The sequence below is a fragment of the Sinohyriopsis cumingii genome, chromosome 6 (genome assembly GCF_028554795.1).
Source record: "Sinohyriopsis cumingii isolate HCF-2022 chromosome 6, ASM2855479v2, whole genome shotgun sequence".
Lineage (NCBI taxonomy): Eukaryota > Metazoa > Mollusca > Bivalvia > Unionida > Unionidae > Sinohyriopsis > Sinohyriopsis cumingii.
The window spans coordinates 72,128,180-72,149,955 of NC_142966.1; the positions used below are offsets into that span (position 1 = coordinate 72,128,180).

The 21,776-nt window shown below is 35.1% G+C and overlaps 1 protein-coding gene and 1 pseudogene across 2 annotated transcripts in view; both read right to left on the reverse strand.

Moving 5' to 3' along the window:
• LOC149797188 (forkhead box protein O3-like) overlaps nt 1–21,776 on the reverse strand; it is an 89,734-nt gene that overhangs the window by 47,741 nt on the left and 20,217 nt on the right. The window lies entirely within an intron of this gene.
• On the reverse strand, nt 17,468–19,235 carry LOC149797189 (uncharacterized; annotated as a pseudogene).

The following is a 21,776-nucleotide window of genomic DNA, read 5'->3' on the forward strand; positions in this document are numbered from 1 at the left end:
AAGAGTAGTAAATGAAAAGAGCTAAAGATATGAACAGCATCCTATATACATCAATATAAAGCTTGAGAGCAGAATCATCAGTTTTGTTGACAGGGCCAATTTTTTTTAGAGAAGACTAGCAGAACTTCTCAGAGCACTGAATACAGGAATTTGCATGTTTTAGCACACTCTGATTCTGTGAAAATGGTTAAAAAAGTTCCAACTGTTCAATACCATTGTCCTAAACATTGAGAAATTTGATCAGGCTATTTTCACCAGCAATGTTCCTTTTAGAGTATGCATGCTAAAAGCACCATTTTCATATTATTGTGTGAAGTTGAGAAAAACAGAATAATTAGTTTCTATCAGAAATAATAAAACGGCTCAAGCATACACTGTACCCTTATCTAATAAACCAAATCAAACAAAGTAAATGCTATGGCATTTGCAATACATCCAAGTGTTCACTACCTTACCAATCATCAAAACCCAATAGATACCACTCCCACCCTCCACCAAGGTTTAAGCGTAATTATCTTTTTTGCCACTTATCATAAGTGGTGAAAAAGCATAATTTGGGCATAAAAAATGTAACCTATATATCACATACTAGAATTAAATCACATATGAAAAGATATATTTTTACGACTAGACTGGTTCTGCAGCTGGTCAAACTCTTATTACAAAGGCCAAAATCCATATGAATTAGAATCAGAATACACAAACACAAAATATAATGAAAAATTAATTCATTCAGCATTCACTTCAACTGGTCTACAAGTCTAACTTTTGCTGAATGATCGTGAATTGGAATTATGCAATGATCATGGTCAGGTGCTCAGAGTGATGTATTACATTACTTGCATATTCTTCTTTTAACATTTGTAAAGTGTTGTTGATTTGTCACCTTTCTGATCTGACAAGTTTTGAAGCAGAAAAGAACCATCTGAATGAAAGAGAATTTCAATAATGAAAAGCCCCAATCCTAATAGTGTACCAACCTTCTAATAAACAAGGGAAATGCACAGAGAGAGAGAGAGAGAGAGAGAGAGAGAGAGAGAGAGAGAGCGAATGACAGATGTATTAAATAATCAGTGAGAAATAATTATGAGTTTGGTTATCTTTTCATGCATTATCTTATGTACTTTCCATACATATATGAAAATCACAATCTACCATTTACAAAAGTGTGAAGAAAGAAAACAAATTCTCAAAAAAAAATTTGGGGGAATACTTTATGGGAATAGGCTTAACCATAGAGTCCGATGTTTTATCAATTTAAATTTTTTTGTGCAAAAACAAAAAAAAATCTTATCTATATTATAAAGGAGTGTATGTGAGACCTGGTGTCAAACTATCAGGTGAAGTGGGTCGGACCAAGTCGCAGAAAAGGTGAAAACTTCACTTTCTTCTATCTGTAAGGGGTAAACTACTTTGACCTGTGACTTTAGCAAAGTGAGGGAAATTAGCTTATGGCTTTTGATATGCTCCCTGGAGGAAGTTACGCTGTGGTAAGCCCCAAGGGAAATGCACTGCATGCAACCTTAGCAGGTATCAATACTAACTGTACTGAAGAAAAAAAACTCTACATATTCACATGCATGCATTTTAATAGCTGATACACCATTACCTTTCCCCAAAAAGTTATCATTTGTTAACACTGCCCATTTACTGTTAGTTGTCACTCGATGATGAAAACATACCTACTTGTCTTTAAAAACTTTAAACATCAATATGTAAATTGCAATTTGTCTTTTAAGAAAAGAATCGGTGAAAGCACTTTCCAAACATATTTTTACTTAAGATTTTAACTGCCATGCTTCTGTTAATTTCTTCATAGAATCGGTTTATCCCATATGTGAACCTTTCAAGGGGTTATAATGGCAGACATTGGTTCATCTCGAAATTACCTCTTCATTAGACTTTATTGTAATTCATTAGGCACATAAATTAAGGAAAATATACAATTCATAGAAACCAATATATATATATATATATATATATATATATATATATATATATATATATATATATATATATATATATATATATGTGTGTGTGTGTGTGTGTCAAAAAAATAAAAATGTCAAAGTTTGAAACATATGTGATAATGCTATGTTGTGAATTAAAAAAACACTGTCATGGTAGTTTTCTTAAATTACTAGAGAAGTACATGTATGTATGTACGTGTTAAGAAAAGTTCAATGTAATTTCAAAACATTTAATATCTTCATTTAGAAGTCGCATCACTTATTAAAAGGTTCTTATGGTCTTAAGAATAGACTTGTTTCAAGTGGAAACACATGAATAATTCTTGATTCTTAACTGAGAATTGAGAATGGGGTGTTGTTGGCACACATACTGCAAAACCATTAAAAAACATTATCTGAATCTTGGTATTAACACTGTCTGGTATTTAGAATCATTCACTTTCCATTTACTAATTTTTTCCCACTGCTGCAGATTATTCTCAGGATGTTGTTTATTTGTACTTTGTACTTATTTGTACTTTGTACTTATTTGTATATTTTGGCAACAACCCTTGAACTCTCACCATTGTCATTGAGAGGAAGAACTTCTTCTAAAGTAAGAATTTTCAATGTGTGTGACTACAAGTTAATAGATTTATGACCATTTATGTACTGCAATTTAATCATCCAGACAAACCTTTTATAAAGCAGACAAAATACCTTGTTTACAAAGGAAGTGATACCTGTACTGTCAAATGATTTTTTGGTCTTTGTCTGGTACTCTGATTTGTTACAGGTTCACTTCTCTTTGTGTGTGAATCTACAATAGCTGTTTTAACCTATGCTGACTGTGTTATGATCTCGACACCTACCTCTTGTCATATTTGTCAAAGAGAAAAACTCAAATGCATCATTTAAATAAGAAGATAAAACAATAATGCAAGCACTGCTTCATTTACTTTTTAGAAATGTTACTACAGCCAGCATCAACCTGTATACCAAGTGGCCAAGGTTCTGAAGGCCAACGCTGCATGCAGGGAAAGGACCAATTACTTCCCTGTGGTGGAAGGCCTCACATCCTGCAGAAATGTAGCAGGACTACAAGAAGAAAGAAGAAGAAAAGAAAAGGAGGGGGATGAGATGCAGATCCAATCCTCGTCTTTTCAGTCTGGCATCTGTATGGCAATTTAATCCCATAACCTAATAAAACTGCTTTCTAAAGCAAAGGGGACCTCAATCGGACCAAAGTAGAAATGTGGCTCAATTGACCGCTGACCAGTCTTGTGATTAGCACCTGGACAATAACTGACCTGCATCCAATGAAGGGTCAATGACTGGTGCCTGGCAACTGGTCAGTGACCATTGACAGGTCAGGCAACTTGAGCAGTAGGGAGACCTTTCCCAAGTTCTGGCTGACTTCGATTGAAGCACATCACTTACAAGGTGGATTCATATTATCACTGACAACTGACACCATTGGACTGAAAGGACGCTTCACCTATTTATGGCAGGTGTGGGTGGAGTTGGGTGTGTGCGTGTGTGTACACAACTCACTTTATGACTGCACTGAGTTGTGTGCGAGCAAAGGGTCCTCCCTCATGGGTGTGGAGGGAGTGGGTGTGACTTGCTCTCTGCCCTTCAGGATGGAAAAGGGTGCTCTTCCTCAGTAACAAGATGGTGTAACTCTCTGCTTTCATGGAATATATAAATTCTTCAGTGATAACATTATCTTCAAATTAGGCAGCTGTGCTATACATGTGGTTGTCAGCTTGGCACAATTTATGACCAAGTAAACATCATTAGAAATATTCTGGTGAAAATCCCATGTCATAATGATCATTGATTCACGGGGCACAGTGACAACATGATTTTAATACAGTTTTCATGGCAGCCATATTGAATGTATGACTGGCACCCTTTTAATTTAGGACTAACTATCACAACATGCATGGCTGACACTATTTTCATTACAGATCAACTATCATAAGAAGTCTATTGGTGAAACATGCAAATATAGCCATCCAATGGGAGAGGGGTAGAGATAATAAAATTTTCAAGATGTCTTTCCATTCAGGAGGACTAGCAATAAAAATAGTTTCAAGATGACTGCTGTTGCAGCCATCTTGCATATCAGACTGAAACCATTATCATTTATGCTCATCTGGACATAACATTGTAAGAAGCCTCTGGGTGAAAACTTTCTGTTTAAGTAGAGTTGTGATAACAAGATGCTTAGGAAGTCATATCAGCACCATTTTTATATCACATTAACTAGATATCATAAGAAGTCTTTTAGTGAAAATTCCATGTTGATATGGCTATCCATTCCTTCAGAAGTAGAAATAGAAAGATTGCAAAATGTCTATAATGGTGGCGACATTGGACATCAGATTGGCACCATTTTCATTTATAACCAACTAAGCATCATTTGAAGTCTTTTAGTGAATACCTCATGTTGGTATGACCATTTATTGGAAACTAGGAGTAGCAATAAAATTTTCAAGATAGCTGCCATGGTGGCCATATTGGACATCAGATTGGCACCATTTTCATTTGGGACTAACCAGACATCATAAAAGCCTTTTAGTGTTAACTCTATGTTGATACATCAATCCACTCAAGAGCAGAAGAAAAAGCAAGATTTTCAAGATGGCTGCAATTGTGGCCATATTGGACAACAGATCAATACCATTTTCATTTAAGCCTAACTAGACCTTATTAGAAGTCTTAGCGAAAACCTGGTTTCAGTATGAGCATCCATTCAGTTGTTGTTGTTATAGTGTTTAACGCCATTTTTCAGCACATAATAGACTATACATGGTGGCCAGTATAAATGGTGGAGGAAGAACCTGGGAAAACCCTGGAAAGAACCAGTGACCCACAACAAGCAAATGGCAAGGTCTCTCACGTACCAATATTGGCCAAGCTTGAGGCCAAGACTCGAACCCCTCACAGAGAGAGGTGAGATGGCAGTGATCCATAATGGTGAGCACTTTAAACCAATCGGCCACTAGTAAAAACAAGATTTTTATGATGACCTTAGTGGTGACTATATTGGATATCCGAGCAGCACCATTTTCACTGTACCAGGAGATGAATGTGTGTGTAAAGTTTCAAGACAATCCTCCAAGTAATTTAGGAGAAGTAGAGACAACAAAATTGTTCTAATGAACAGATGGACGGCAGATAACAGATCATCCCATAAGCTCTGCTGGTCTAGAGCACGAAATATACTCCAGTCAAAAAAGAAAATCGCGGTTCCTGCACACCTCTCCACCTAATACAGTAAATTAAATGGTTAATCCTTCTTCATACCAGGCAGTAGGTTCTACTGCATCAGAATGTAGCTAGTTCAAAGTTGTGCATATTTAGCCTCATGATCATGTGCTGTTGTTGAGAGTGTACTGCCATTACTGTTTATAGACTAAGCACATGATTTGCATTTTAGTGTAAATTCAGTGTTTTCTGTCCTTTTGTTCATTTTAAATTGCAGTGGTCATCATTTAGAATTGAACAGTCCATATCCCAAAAAACTACTTTTCATCTGTAACAAAAGGATAAATTTATGCTGTTATAGAGAACCCAAAATGGTGTGCATCTCATCAAGTCAGTGCATAGCATTTCTTTGAATAAAGTAAAAACGTAAAATTCCTACAAGTGTCCCAATTTACTTTGCATGACTCATGATGTAACATTCTTGGGCTACATTGTTTCAACTAAGCTGACAATACATATAAATTTTGTAACATAGGCAAAAACAGCAAACAAAGATGTATACTGCATGAAAGTCCATTGTTTTCAATACAAAAAAGAGACTTTCCAAACTTATGTTTTTAATGTCAAATAGAGAACTAACATACTAAAGTCAAATGATATTTCAAATGTTATCTGTGAATCACTCTGATATCTCAGTCATTTTATGTGTGGTTTTCATACTTTGCACAGTAAGATGTAAATTAGTATTACTGACCAACCCACCGTGCAGTACAAGTCTTGGTGGTGATGGGTTTGAGTCTCAGGCACTGTGGATATGTAACAAAAAAACACATACCTGTAGATGCCCGTGGGTTGACGATTCTTCCCAAGTTCTTCTTTCACCAAATACTGGCTGCCATACAAAGCAGCCAAACATGTGCTGAAAACTGGCATCAAACCCACAAAACCAATTTTTTGGAGGAAGACAGCAATGCAGTGAAGTACTACAAATAGCAACAAGCAATGTTACTCCGTCACCAATTCTGCACATATCATTTAACATGGTGCTCTGGAAAAACAGCAATATTCTGTGCATAGGCATGGTGGATGCGTGACTAGTCACATAGGGCAATAACGTTTCTTTTGTACAAAGAAAGAATAAGCAGCACAATAGTGATGGGTTATGTATTACAGCCAATAAACTTTGATTGTGATTTGTTTGATGGTGGGATCATGTAGTCCAATAGTGTAATTTGCTGCAGCTGTTACTTTCTCCATAGCTGAATTAATTATGGCTAACTTAATGTGCATAAAAAAATTGGAGTATTATTTATAAACATTTAGGCTCATTTTCCCCAATTTATAATTACCTAAGTCTGAAAATTGATGTGCTATACATACTAGTATACATGAAACCAGAGACCTATACTGTCCTTCAAGTAGTGTAAACGTGTCCATGAAATCAATGAATATCCCAGCCATTAAATATGACACTGATTTATGAATATTCCCTAATTTAACAGTTGTTGCCTGTAAAGGTGAATCCAAGTTCAGGTTATACTTACATATTGATCACCTATATACAGACTACAGTTATGTCTGTGTAAATCTTTCTCTCTCAATCTCAAAATATATTTTTAATAGCCCAACATCTTTCATGCCTGTAAGGTTTTGACTAGGACATAATCTAAGCAACCAGACTTTAGTCAAAGGACTTCTAAAAAATCTTCAAATTAACTAGTCTTTGATTATTTTACCCATTAAACCAAATGAAGCAAAAATCAAAGGAAACTAGGTCAAATTCGGAGATTGTTTCTTTATTGAACAATTAATAAAGATGCCACTGATCAAGCTTACCTTAAAGATGATTAGGTCTAGTTTACAAATGGTTTCTTTCTTTGACAATCAATAGGTGTTCCCATCTAAGCTTGTTTGGTCATTAACCCCTGGCACCACATTTACGTGGCAGGAGGTAGTAGCCTACTATCGAGCTCTGTAGCGTCAAGGTCATGTAAGATACACTAACGTGGGTGGTATTATAGAAGGGCAGACAGATGTAGCTCTACAATGATACCAAATAATCTTGACGTTTTAGCTGCACTAAAAATACTGAGGGAAAACCCGAATTTTTGGGACCCATTTTTTTTCCACCCAAAATTCGACATTGGTCGGAATCCGATTTTGTATCCAGATTTTAGACTTTTGGCCTCGGATCTAAGGCAGACTTGTCTGAACTGCACACAGGTGAACCTCTGCAAAGAGTGGGATAATGTGGGCATTTGGAATAAACAATGGTCTCAATATGAAAATGATGGGTCTGTTAAGCAAAAAAAACAAGAAAAAAAAAACACAGGACTCTAACTTTTACTCTTCTGCTCATGCGCAAGCAAAATATCCAATGGAAAATGATGTTTCTAACACTACTAGGCATTAGGCTAATGGAAAATCTGTTTGAAGTCGAAGTATTAGGATGTATTCAGAAATAGCCCCCAAAGTGAGTTTCCTACTCGCATTTCAGGCGAAAGCAACAAGAATCTCTAGGGGTTAATGAGTTAATCACTCTATAGCAACAAAACCAATGACAAAAGAGGTGTAAACACTTACCCTTAGAGTTCTGTTTAGGAACTGCAATAAGATTTTCAAGATGTGTGCAGTGGTGAACATAGTAGATTTCAGATCAGCGCCATTTTCATTTTGGAGCAGTGAGACAGCATAAGAAATCTTTTAGTAATGTATCCATGCTGTTACGGCCATCCATGAAGGAGGAATAGCTAAAACAAGGTTTTTAGGTTTTCAACATGACTACTGTGGGAGCCATATTAACCCAAAGATAAGCACCATTTTCATTTAGGTCCAACTAGACATCATAAGAAGTCTTTAAGTGAGAATTCCATGTTGAAATTACCATTCATTCCAGAAAAGTAGCAATAACAGAATGCTCAAGATGGCCGATGACATGACATGTTAAGTGTCTATAATCTCATTATGTTGTGCATAAGCCGATATTTACATTTGTTGTGCTCATCATGACATTTTGATGATCAAACATGACAGGGGTAAAGTGTATACAGGTCTGTCAGCAACCCACAGACAAGTACAAAGTAAAATAAATGAAACCACGTTTTGCTGACCAACAGTAGTAGCTAATACTACTCTTTTCATTATCATATTTGTCAGTCTCTCTTTTCATTATCATATTTGTCAGTCTATCAGATAAAAAGAATCTTCAAAATTAGTTTTTCAGGTTACATGAGATGTGTTCGTGTATTCCAATGCAGGCGATGCATGTTTAAGACAAAAGACGAAACAGGCCTCTTGAAAAGTGTTAATAACACAAAAAAATAAAAAGGAATATTCAGATTCTTGTGAATATAACCTGGAAGGGTCACAATTATGTTTATTGGCCATCATGAGCCAATTCGAGTATGATTCATGTCGGGAAATATGATTGCCATCGTCATGTGGAATGGAAAAAAGAATTTCCAAGAATTACATCAAGTTGAGAGATAGCAACAAGCCATTGAGCTCCATAGGGTTGGGTACTAAATTTTGTGCAACTTTACTAGTGGTAAATAAAGTCTATGCATACTTTACAAACTTTTCAGTTGAACATAATGTTTATCGTCACTGCACATTATGAATACAGAACTTTTAATTATGCTTTCCAGCTTTACAATAACAATTTATGGTATTTTGTTAAACCTTTCTGGTCAAACTTACGGAAATAAAATCAACTGCCTTACTGAGATGGACTTGTCAGGGTTGGCAGGTCTGTGGTATACGATAAAATGCAAGTGTTAAAAAAACTTGTAAATTTTGAGTATGAGAAATGGCAGCTACATTTGGTCACACAGCTTCACTGACTTCAGTGAAAAATAATAACACAGCTATAATGATCAGACTTTACTCTTAAATTTTTCCATACATAATAGATGTGTACCAAAATTGTAAAATGGTTAAAATTCCTGTTAAACGTAACATACACTACATTGCTTAACAGGCAGGCCTGTGTGTATGGAGTCGAATAGGTAACAGGTGTTCTATTTATAGCGCACTGCACTGAGTAACTTTGCTCTATGAGGTATAACCTCATTGTGACACCTCTTCCATTTCTGTTACTTACTATGCTACAGAAGCTATAAAATAATCTATTGTATTTCCAATTAATCTGATGGGAAAATTACAAGAAATACATTGTTTAGAAAACATACAATGAGAACTATGGTAGTTATATTTGTTTTGTTTATTTATATCACTAGATAACACATTATTGTTTAATGAATGGAAATAGTTTTGTCTATGGGAGGCTCCTCACCCCACAGCCAGCGAAACTAATTTGCTCCCAGCATGGCTGATTTGCATATGGTCTATTTATGCTGTGAGGTTAATAAACAGTTGAAAAGCAGCTGTTCAAGGTGAGTAGGGAAGTTCCGGTAGATGTGTTCAAAGGATGGTAAACGAAGCCTAAAATAATTCATTTTAATTTCTTTATTTATGATAAGAAAAACTAGGAAAATAGCAAAATGACATGTTTATCAGTTTGGAGAATTTATAATTTCAGAGAGTTTATCACTGATTGCATTATTGCAATCTATGTGATTTAAAACTTTTTTTCCAGTAAGACATATTTGGTGAGTTTTAATTCTCATGTACAAGTGTACTTTTATTTAAAGTCTTAATAATTCTGTGTATAGGGTTATTTCCAGGGAATTCACTCAAAGGTAAAAATATTTATTTGATTCAATGATAAATACAGTAAAAACTGCAATGAGCGACCTCTGCTATGAGCAACCACCTGTCATTTCCGATCACAATTATAATGCACGGATAGATTTTATTATATAAATGCTCTGTTATGAGCGACCACCTGCTAAATGCCACCAGCGACTGTGATGTAATGGCAAAATATGCATTTCAATACTGCTATGAACAACCACATCACAAGAACGAAAACAAACTCCACCGACCTTTATAATCCCTGTAAAAATGACTGCTAATACCGTTCTAAATTTAATTTTTTTTTTACAAAAATTGGCTTGCTATCGATGTCTGATTTTTTTTTAGCTATGCCTGTAGTGTTTTATAGTTTCTGTCATAAACCAGACTAAATTATATGTAGATTAGTTCCTACTCTCGTTCCCTGCTTTGTATGCTCCCTGCATTGTTCTCCGCTATTCATATCGGGGGTGAGCAACACAGAGAGCATAAAAAGCTGGGAACCAGACTAATTATTCCTACGCTTAGTCTTCTTCCCGGCCTTATCAAAGGACTCGGTATCCCTATCAATGACTGCATCACGAGAACAGACAGACACCACTGATCTATATGTAATCAATTGTTACAACGACTGCTTGATTAGTATTCAATTGATTCAATTGATAGTGTTCAAGAATTGTGATGTTTGTTGTATTCCCACCCCACCCCCCAATGTTAAGTAATTACATCCCAATCACAAAGCTGTTGTCTATTTAAGTTGGTGTGACCAGGTTACACACTTTGCTTATGGAGTTAATCCCTCTATGTCATCTGTGAATGAAGCCATTCACTTCTGCCAGAGAGTAATAGTTCTGTTTCTGGATGAGATAATTGTTTCTTTTTATTTCATTAATTGTTAGATATGCAATGCACATCTATAGATTTTTCACATTTTCCCACAGCCCAGTCAAAATTGTCTTTACATTCAATATTACAACTAAGCACTTATAATTTTAACACCTAGAACCTTAATAAGAATGGACGAACCTCTAATTTTAAGGCTAAGAAAATATTTATTGTAATTGAAAGAAGTGAAAAAGAGCAGACTACTTGCAAAAAAGCGGTTTAAATGTCAGTAAAACAAATTTATGCTGTTATAAAGGAAAACGAGTAATTCAGAAACGATGTCATATGCTAAAATATGAGAACTTCAAATGTAAATGTGATTTCATGTTTAATGCTAGAATTATATCTTTATTGCTATATAATTTTGTTTTTAGATGAATGCATACAATATTTTAGTAAGAACTATTACGGTAATAAAGAATATGTGTACAGTGATTGTGGTTTTTTGTCTTGAAGTTGTTCTGAAACTGGACCTTGGAAACTGGTCTTTTGTACAAACATGCTACCCCCACAAACCTGCTATAAGAGACCACCTGTCTTGAGAGACCCTTTTTTTGCTGGCAGAAGGGGCGGACTCTCATCACAGGTTTAACTGTATATAACCGAGTTTGTTATTGAATTTGAGTGTCATTCACTCTGTATTGTTCAAATATACAAACTGTTCACATGTTGTTGTTGTAGGGTTTAATGCCATTTTTCAGCACAAGATAGGCTATACATAGTGGTCAGTTTCAGTGGTGGAGGAAGAACCCAGGTGGAGTCCCTTCTTGTCACTGGTATTGAGTGATATGTTTCTACATGATCTGTGATCCTTTATATTAGAAAGAACAAATCTGTATCAGTTGTATTACTGTTTATCGATACAAGTGTAATGTATTTATTCTGAATAAATGCAACAAAACTAGACAAGTGTGAAGGGTTCAAATTATTTGCATTGATCCTGTGATTGAAAACCATTTATTATATAAACAGTATTGCAGCACCCTTTGGACTTTAGATCAGATCCATTTTTATTTAGGACCAACAACACATCATACTGGGATAAGAAGTCTTTTAATGAAAACCGTATGTTCATATGACCATCCCTTCACGGGTTTTACAAGCATCACCATTTTAATAATAATAATAATAATAATAATAATAATAAAAACTTTATTTAAGCTCATTTGGTCAAGTGAAGAATCTTCCATGAGGCCTCTATAATTAAATGTGTACAAATATGTAATGCCCGATTTTTACAAGATGAGATGTCTTTAAAGAACAAATGCTATTAAAAACCAGATAATTGATCTAATGCTACAATTTTCAATAAGATTTTATAGATGAGTACAGTATATACTGAATTCATACAAAGATGAGTAGTGAACTGGTGTACAAAGTTATAGGTCATTACACGATGTAACATGGTTTTAATAGTAGTACTGAATTAAACAAAATCATACAAATGATTTTTTTTGTAGATGTTGACCAAAAGCTTGGCATGACTCTGCTGACTTTAGAGTGTTATGAAACACCATAGACTGGCTCCATAAGGCAAAACACTTCAAATAAAACTCTGAATCTAGTTTAGATAAATATGAATTATTGTTTGAGATGCATCTTTGTTCATATATACATACATTTTTAACAAATTTAAAATTACATTTAAGATAATCAAGAGTCAATCCATGTAATGAGTGACATATTAGTAAATCCTTTTGAAGTTGCATTCTCGGCTAAAATGGAAGCCACTTGAAGGTTTTACAAAGATTTTGTTGATGGTGCAATGAAATGAGCATCAAGAACCCATTCGAGTTGCTCATTTTAGAAATTTAAGGAATCTTTACTTCTGTAGGACTATTACTCCAGACAGAAAATTGTTCTAGGTGTGTCATGATGAATGCATTGTAGAACATATTTATGTTCTTGAGGGAGACATGATAAAGCAAATGGTTTACTTTTTTAATGAACTTATGGACTTTTTCCGGTACAGGATATTGTCCATCACGATGCCAAGTAGATTTTCATTTTCTGACTGTTGTATATGCAATCCTTTTATCATTAATTCAGAGTCATCTTTCTGTGTCCACTCTTGTTTGACTACCTATGGCCATCGCTTTGGATCTGGCTGCATTGACCTTCATACCATTGTGCTTGCACAAGTTAAGCAGAGTTGTACCAAAGCTTGATCCAATGGATAGCTAAACGAGATACAGTAAATCACTGATGAAGAGCAGAAAGTGTAATGGTCCATGCGGAACACTTGCCTTTATGGGTTTTTTATGCTTTTTTTTAAATCTTCAAATTTATTTAAAATAAAAATGTGTTGTCTGCCTTCAAGATAGGTCTGAAACCAAGTTAAGCTTTCATGGTTAACTTGATATATGCTGAGCTTTTCCAGCAGGACTAAGTGATTAGTAAGGTCAAAAGCCTCTGTAAGGTCAAGGAACACTGTACCTACAAGGTTACCTTAAGCTACTACTGTTAATCAGACACATTTCTAGTTAGTGTACTCCAGCATGAATGTTCTTCATGAACCCTTGTCATGAATGTAGTAAATTAAAGATTCCAGGTAGTTTCTAAACTCATTACAAAATGTCTTTCTAACCTCTCTGAAAGAGATGATATAACTGATATAGATCGGCAGTTTTTCGTATTGATATGACTCTTATGATCTTAAAAAAGCAACAGAAACCAGCAAAAACCAACAAGTTTTGTAGAATTCAACAAGCAATTTATTTCCCTAAAATACAAACTGAAAATGAAAAATAAACTGATGGTATTGTGAATTAAATCCCAAATAATCATAGAATTATTAACACAAGTCCTAAAGAATAAAGTTCTGAATAAACTTTTGTGGTATTAAAATAAATCAAACGCTGACATGTTGATGAGCCAGTTATGGCCTGAAAAGTGTTTGATGTGCTTTCTTTGAATCACAACAATAATAATATCCAAGAATATAACCTTACCTGAATCCAAGTCTCTAATTCCAAGAATATTATTTCAGTTGAAATATATCATTCAGTCAAAAAATTGTAAACAACGCTGTTTACAAAACTGTCGCTCATTCTGGACAAGGTCAGCTATAAAAATATTATTCTACATAACCCACACCATCCCTAGAAATACAAATGAATTAAAAAAACAACAAAAAAAATATTAAATATACATAACAATATCAGAAAGACCTCCCTTGTTATGTATTGGAATTGCTTTTGCCAATTTTAGCATTTGGAAAAATACCTGTGGAAATACTTGGACTGAAGATACACACAAGTGAAGGTGAATCACATGGCATTCGAGTTTTAAGAATATAGCACTTGCATCATCTAGGCCTGTAGCAGTTCTAACAAGATAAGTTTTGAGGCAATATGTTTTTTTAATTCCACACTTGAGAGTCTTTTATAAGCTGTGAGATCCACAGGTATTTTGATTATATTCACTAAGTAATCATTGAGTGCATTTGCAATTTCAACAGGTTCTTGCTGAAGATCACCATTTTCATCACTAATACATCTAAATAGTAGGTTATTGACAGATTTGCCCTGCAAGTCATTGAAGGTTTTCCAAAGCTTTTTGGGGGCTCTTTTTTGGTAATACTATCTGGTATTTCAGTGGAATAACAAGTTTTCTTTGCTTTCTGTATCACAGACTTGACTCTCTGTCTCCATAATTTATAACTGTCTGTATCTTTAATTATGAAATCTATCCCTTGCCTCAATAGCATTCAGGGTATCACCTGTAATCCAATTCAGTTGATTTTATTGCTTGACTCTCTTGAAATTAAAAGGAGCATGACTGTTCAGGGTTGTCAGTAAACATACCTATCCAGATGTCAAGAGGATCTGATGCATCATCAAAAGATTAAGTTATTGACCAAGGGATACCATTCAGTTCTTTGATGAATATTTGTGAAATAAATCTTTTCATTATTCAATACTTCATGTATCGGGGCCCTGAATGGCCAAGTGGTCTAAAGCACTCACCGTTACGGATCACTGCCATCTCACCTCTGTCTGCGTGGTTTCAAGTCTCGGGCTTGGCTAATGTATGTGAGAAAGCTTGCCGGTAGCTTCTGGTGGGTCAGTGGTTCTTTTCAGGGTTTTCCATGGTTCTTCCTCCACCATTAATACCGGCCGCCATGTATAGCCTATCTTGTGCTGAAAAAATGGCTTTAAACCCCATTACGACTACGACTTCATGTATCTACGATGATAAGGTTTACCTTTTGGACTCAATTTTCATAAACAACTTCTATATTCCTGGCATTGTTAGTATAGATGTAATCAATTAGTGTTCCACACATGAGTCTGACGTTTTATCAATAAAGTACGGCAAAATTTCTGACAACATGAAATCACCTTATCGGTAATATAAATGAACACAAGGAGTGCAAGTGTGACCACAACCCTCCACTCGATTTGACTTTTCTCACGCGTCTTTTATCGCTTCAGATTTGCAAGAAAACTGTAAAACTGCACATATACATTAAAAAGACAGTGACGTACCAAGGCATAACTCTCGGACGACCATCACATGAATCTAATCTGGCAAATTAACCATTATTTTCACCATTATGGTCACAAACCCTTTCTATTAGAATCCACCAGACGGAACTTATGTTTTTGATTTTCATTTCTTCTAAACAAGAAAAGTCCTGACTGTTCTGTTGTATCACCTGGGAATTATTGTTGTGACAAAATAATTATTTTAGTATAAAGAATGAGCTTCTTCACTAAACAGAATGTTAAGTTTAAACATTATTCATGTAAATTAATGATCTTTTTACCTCTACAATAATACAAAAATAAAACAATAAACCAGAACAAAACAATAAACCACAAAAATATAATCGTCAACAATTAATTTTAATACCAAGAACGACACTACGAATGCTATAGCTTCATTCCCACGAAAGAAACTTACATGAGTGAACACATGGCATTTTTATACCGTATATACCAATGTTAAACTGGTGTTGTTGTTGTTGTTGGGTTTAATGCCATTTTTCAGCAAACGATAGGCTATACATGGCGGCCAGTATTATTGGTGGAGGAAGAACCTGGGAAATCCCCGGAAAGAACCACCAACCCTCAAGAAGCTACTGGCAAGCTTTCACACATACCCACATTGGCCGAATCCGAGACTCTAAACTGGTATAGTTACTGGTAAAAATTCCCTCTTATGACAAGCCAGTTTCAGGGTTTTAATGATTAACTGGCCTGTACTGCTGTTGCAAAACAAAAGACAAATTGTTTGTTCAGCTAAAACACAAACTAAAATTGATTGATGTTGATCTTGGAGACTTTTAGCCTTTATTATTACCACTCTTCGGGAACATGTAAATTATGATGGTTATGTACCTTGTATAAATAAACATGCGTACCTTTTTAAAAATATTACCTCAATTTGTAGGATCACTTATATTATTGAAAATGAGTAACTCGTGAGTATGTGATTCAACGTAAACGAAACAGCTATTAAGGACTAGCTGAAATGTTATCTGGAAGAATGCAATTTGGTTGAAACAATGACTAAAACAAAATCTGCATCTATGTTTGGGAATAAGTGAGGATTTAAGTGACTGTATGCCCGCTTTGTACTGTGTAACTACTGTACATTATAGATCAGCATGGTCTCCCTGGTAAACTCAACCGGCCCGCAAATTATGAGGTCTGTATTACCTTTATTTAACTTTGTGTTGGAGAAGTCAGAAAATATGCACATGCAAATTAATAACAAAATCAATCATAGTACTTTATAACGGTTTAATAAATGTCGGGTCATTGAAAGTTACATATTTTTTTTTACATGTCTATGTCTTAGGACACGGAAAAGATCATTGTTTCGTGTCCCAATATTTACAGCCATTACAGTAGTCAATAAAAAGACCTAAAAACTGTCAAGTTTACACATCAGCCCACAGATAAGCCGATGCCCCTTCTTCCAGGCCTTTATTTTTTCCTAAATTATTTGCTTACACACGAGTATGTACGGTAAACCCAAGGTATCCTTAACTTGCTTGTAGCCCAGATGGACTTGTCTTAGATGCAATTGAACCATCAAAGTATAGCATAGAAGAAATTAAATGTCCTAAAATTCTGGAACACAAGAGTGTATCTTCTTTCAAGAATTAACTGAAAAAAGACCAGTTCAAGAGGTTCTGTCTGCATTATAATGAGACAGGTACACTTATAAGTAAAAAAACCATCAATATTACTATCAATATGGATGCAGATGGCTCTTCCCTAGTGTGACTTTGTGGTTTGGTCAGATGTGGACGGTGTGATTCTTGGGATCAGATTCGATGAATCTTTTTGGAACAGTGTAATGCAAAAGTTGATTGAATTTCATACCAATATATATGCCCTGAATATTTTGAGACGAAAATTCCAAGGGAAGTGCCCCCACTTAAATTATCTGAATGAAGTGTTGTTATATGTAATTGATGTTTTAAACATGTAAAGAATGAGGAATGTACATGTAGGATAGTTACTATATCTATTTTGCTTTGTGCATCAATTTAAACTCTGCTTAGTGAATGTTTTGTAATGCATGTAGGTATAATTAAATATGGCTCATGCATTATTCTACAAACTTGGCACACAAATACACACATACATATATATATATATATATATATATATATATATATATATATATATATATTTGATAAAAAAAAAGGTTGTTTTTCTGAGTCTGGTGTAAATTGATAACAGTGTTAAAAAATGAGAGTTGTCTTTAAGTATAATGGTCTGAATGTACTGATTCAAAAATAGCTGTCTCTAACGAGAACAGCTAGCCTTAAAATGATACACATTTTACATACAACAGGGAATTGCATGTCAAAATAACTTTATTGCCTGCATATGAATGTTAAATTTCAGAATAATACAAACTTCTTATATTGTAATTACTGCACAAGAGGATTTTGAAAACTGACCAAACAACCCATAATAAATACACATTGAGAAAAGACAAGCTGAATACCGAGTGGGATTACTTTCTGTAAGTTTAAATTTCTTAATTCTCTCAATGGACCGTTCAACATGCATCCTATGCGTGGCAATATCTTTAGTTAATGATTCTTCCTGAGGAGCCAGTTTCATCCTACTTCCAAGAAATGGTGGGATTATTAGGGAGACCTGTCTTTCATTTAGTACGTCTTTAATCCAAAATCCACAATCAGCCATTATTTGATCACCTGGCTCAAGCATGTCTAAAAGTCCAACCTGTACTACAATTTCCTTGTCCAAAATGCTTCCTTTAAAAGCATCTGATATAAACATAATGGCGCCATTTGGGGCAGCTGCCGCCAGAAATTTGAATGTTATGTGACCTTTATATACCTAATACATGTTTCATTGTGATCCAAAGTTTCCTGGTTGCTGTACATGTACTTAGTACAATCAATAATGTATCCAATGTTCTTATATTTCTTTAAGCTCTTGGGTAAATGTTTCCTGATTAAATGTCTGCTTGCAAACGTTATCCTCTTCAATGGCTTGAATCTTTGATAAAAGAACGGAGTCCATGTGAGCACAATTGTGGACACTTGCCTGGTGATTATGCAAAAGCGGTATGAAAGACCTGTATTTAGCAAGACAAGCCTGAGGAAACAGTTTATGGGACTAATTATTCTCTTTCTCCCACATTGCTTCCTTGGTGTTTTCTCTGCGTCTGAATCATGTGAGTTCCAATAATTTAGTTTCAAAGCAGAAGCACCAAGAAACTACCAGATACTTACAAACATTTTATATGTCAAGCCAGCATAAAAACGAATCATCTCTCACTTTGTCTGTGCAAAATACTTCATGACGTTTTACTCTTCCTTCAGGTAATTCATTTTCGTCGCTGGTCTTTGGTTCATGTCCTTTAGGTGGAAACTTAAACAGCTCAAGTTCACTGAGTGTCACAGATACTGGTCTGTGTTGACGCTTTGTGCACCAAAGGTTTGACTGTTATCTCAACATGTTGCACTTCTACTGTTATCTGGCATGAAAAATCATTTCCCCTTCTTACACCATATACATCTGTGCAGGCACCCTTCTCACCATCCTCTAAAACACTGTTCAAGGAAACAACTTCTTTTAATCGCTCTGAGGTGGGTTTCACACGACTGGTGGCTTTCTCTTCTGCTGCATCTGAACAATGAAAAGTGAAAAAAGAAAATAGCTATAAAAATTAATGATGAAAATAATAAATAGCACTCAATTTATTAACATTTCTTGGTATTCCACAAATCTGTAAGTACATGTACACTGTGCATGGTAAAACTGTCAAGTGTGGTCAAGCTCTGCAAAGTTAAAAATAACATTTGTATCTTCACATTTTATTCTAGTCACTGACTGCTGAAACAAATGTTTTTTTCTTTCTAACATGTCAACATTTCTCAAAATAATTTGCAAAAATAAGGTAAGATTTAAATATTAATGCATTATAGCATATATCATCTTGATATTTTTTAAACAAAAATAGATGTGTACCCCCCTTCTACTATTGCACTGTTGAGTTTATTAGCTTATTTGTAGTTTTAGTTAACTAATAAATCAATTTATTATATTATTATTATTAGTGTTATTATTTATTATTATTATTATTAATGGAATCTAGATTGTTTGACTTAAGAAACTGTGCCAAATCCTCTAATGATACAACCTCTGTAGGAGAAATTACAGAGATAGAAAGAAAAGAAAAAATACGTACTATGATTTCCAGTTTAATTTGATCTGGATGTTCCTAGGTAGGTCCATTTCCACCAACAAAGTGCAAACTACATATATATGTATCCTTCATCACATCTGTTATGGTAAAGTCACATCGGCCACAATGATGTACCCACTGCATGCACCTTTCTGTCTCCTTGTCAGGCTTTGGAAAACTGTTTCTAAATCCAATGAACCAAACACCATCTTTTTGGTATCTCAAATCACATGAACCATAGCAACAATGCTTAGTGGTCACCATATTAAATAATTACTTTTCCAGAAGAATATATAGCTTGTTTATAACTTTCAAAATGCTGCAGGCATCCATGTTACTATGCGCCGCTAGTGTCTTTGTTACTACGTGTCGCTAGCAGCTTTGTCCGAAAACAATATGGCCACAACCGGGGGCAGTGACATGGTTTATATTTAGCACAAGGCTGAATTAAGTACAAGTGCCACACTACATAATTGCGCGGAACATTTCTGAGTGTTTTGCTTATGTCCATATTGTATACAGTCATGACAATGAATTTTGTTAGTAGTATGTTTACACGATAGTACATTATGCCCTCATTCAAAATAGTAGAAACATCTCCACAATTTGCCATGATGGAAAGAACAGCCAGCATGGTCTCAAACATATTTTTGATCTTGGTGTCTTTTAGAGGAGTCATATCTGTCCTTTAGTACTGAGAAAGTCTCATTTATGTCATGGAGAAAGTGTAGTAAACCCTTCTTGTTCATATGACTTTGTCTTTTGCCATTAGCTGCTCCAGAACTAATCCTGACTTTGACACATATACATGGTCAATGTCTATCATTCTGAAAAGAGAGATAACAAAGGTGGTGCGGCCCTTGATCTATCTAAAATGCCCTCATGCAGCCCTCAGGGTGGTTTGAGTTTGAAACCCCTAATTAAAGCATTCAACTCATGATTGTGTCAATTCTCGGGCATGCAATGCATAGACAGACTGAGCAGTTAGAATTACCCAAAAATATGTTGTTAACACATTAACCCCTGGAGGTTTTTATCGTTTTCATCTGAAATTCGACTAGAAAAAGCATTTTGAAAGCTACTTCTGAATACATCCGAAAACACCAACTTCCAGGTGATCTTGCAATAACATACTGCCTAGTTGTGTTAGAAACATCGTTTTTCACTGGCTATTTCACTTACGCATGAGCAGAAGGGTAAAAGTTGGAGTTCTTTTTTTTTTTGTTGCTTAACAGACCCATTATTTTCGTATTGAGACCACTCTTTATTCCAAATGCCCATCTTATCCTACTTTTTGCAATGGTTCATCTGTCTGTTTGTAGTTCATACTGGTTTGCCTTAGATCTGACCAAAAAGTCTAAAATCCGGACACAAAATCGGATTCCGATCACAGGTGAATTTTGGGTAGAAAAAAAATCAGATAAAAAACATTAGGTTTGTCTTTCTGTATTTTGTAGTGCAGCTAGAAATTCCCGATTATTTGGTATCATTGTAGAGCTACATCTGTCTACCTTTCTATCATACCATCCACTTTAGTGTATCATACATGACCTTGGTTCTACAGAGCTCGACAGTAGGCTACTACCTCCTGCCACTTTAACTCGTCACCAGGGGTTAATGTGTTAAGGATATTGATTGGTTAATATGAACACTGTTACCAACATCATTGCCACCAACACTGGTAATGATGGTATCATACTGAGAAAGGTCACTTCTCCCATGGCATCAAATAAATAACCAGTTTTTGCACCAGGTAGACATTTTCATCTAAGATTAACTAAACCATGGGATGAAGGTGTGTGTAACATTTTGTAGCAATCATCCAATTAGTTTCAGTGGAGCAACAAGAACATACATGCCAAAACAGATGGTCACTGGACAACAGACTGTCTCCGAAGTGACCAGAAGAACTAAAAATCAGAAATAAATTTGTCATCAAACAATAAATCAGTTACACAATATTCTCTTGTGTTATACCAGTCAGATTCTAGGTGGGCGATTCAAATAAGTATTTGTGGAGAAAAAAAATATTTCTCTACGAACATCCTTTCATCATCCCATCCTAAAATATCTATAATATTCCACAATTACATATAGCCTAACCAGTACAGATAGCCTAACTAACACAAATTGCATATTGTCAAATTTGTTCATGCATGAACTGCAACCTTTTAAAAAGTCCAAAACCCTAGTCGAAACACTCATGACAAGGTGCATCCCACAACTGTTAACCGTAATTGCCTCTTAAAACATGTAGAAGGGCCAATTCTACATCTCTGAGCCCACAATAAATGCTCATTATTATGAAAGTTACTGTGGGAAGTGGGAAGAAGGGAAAGACCCCAG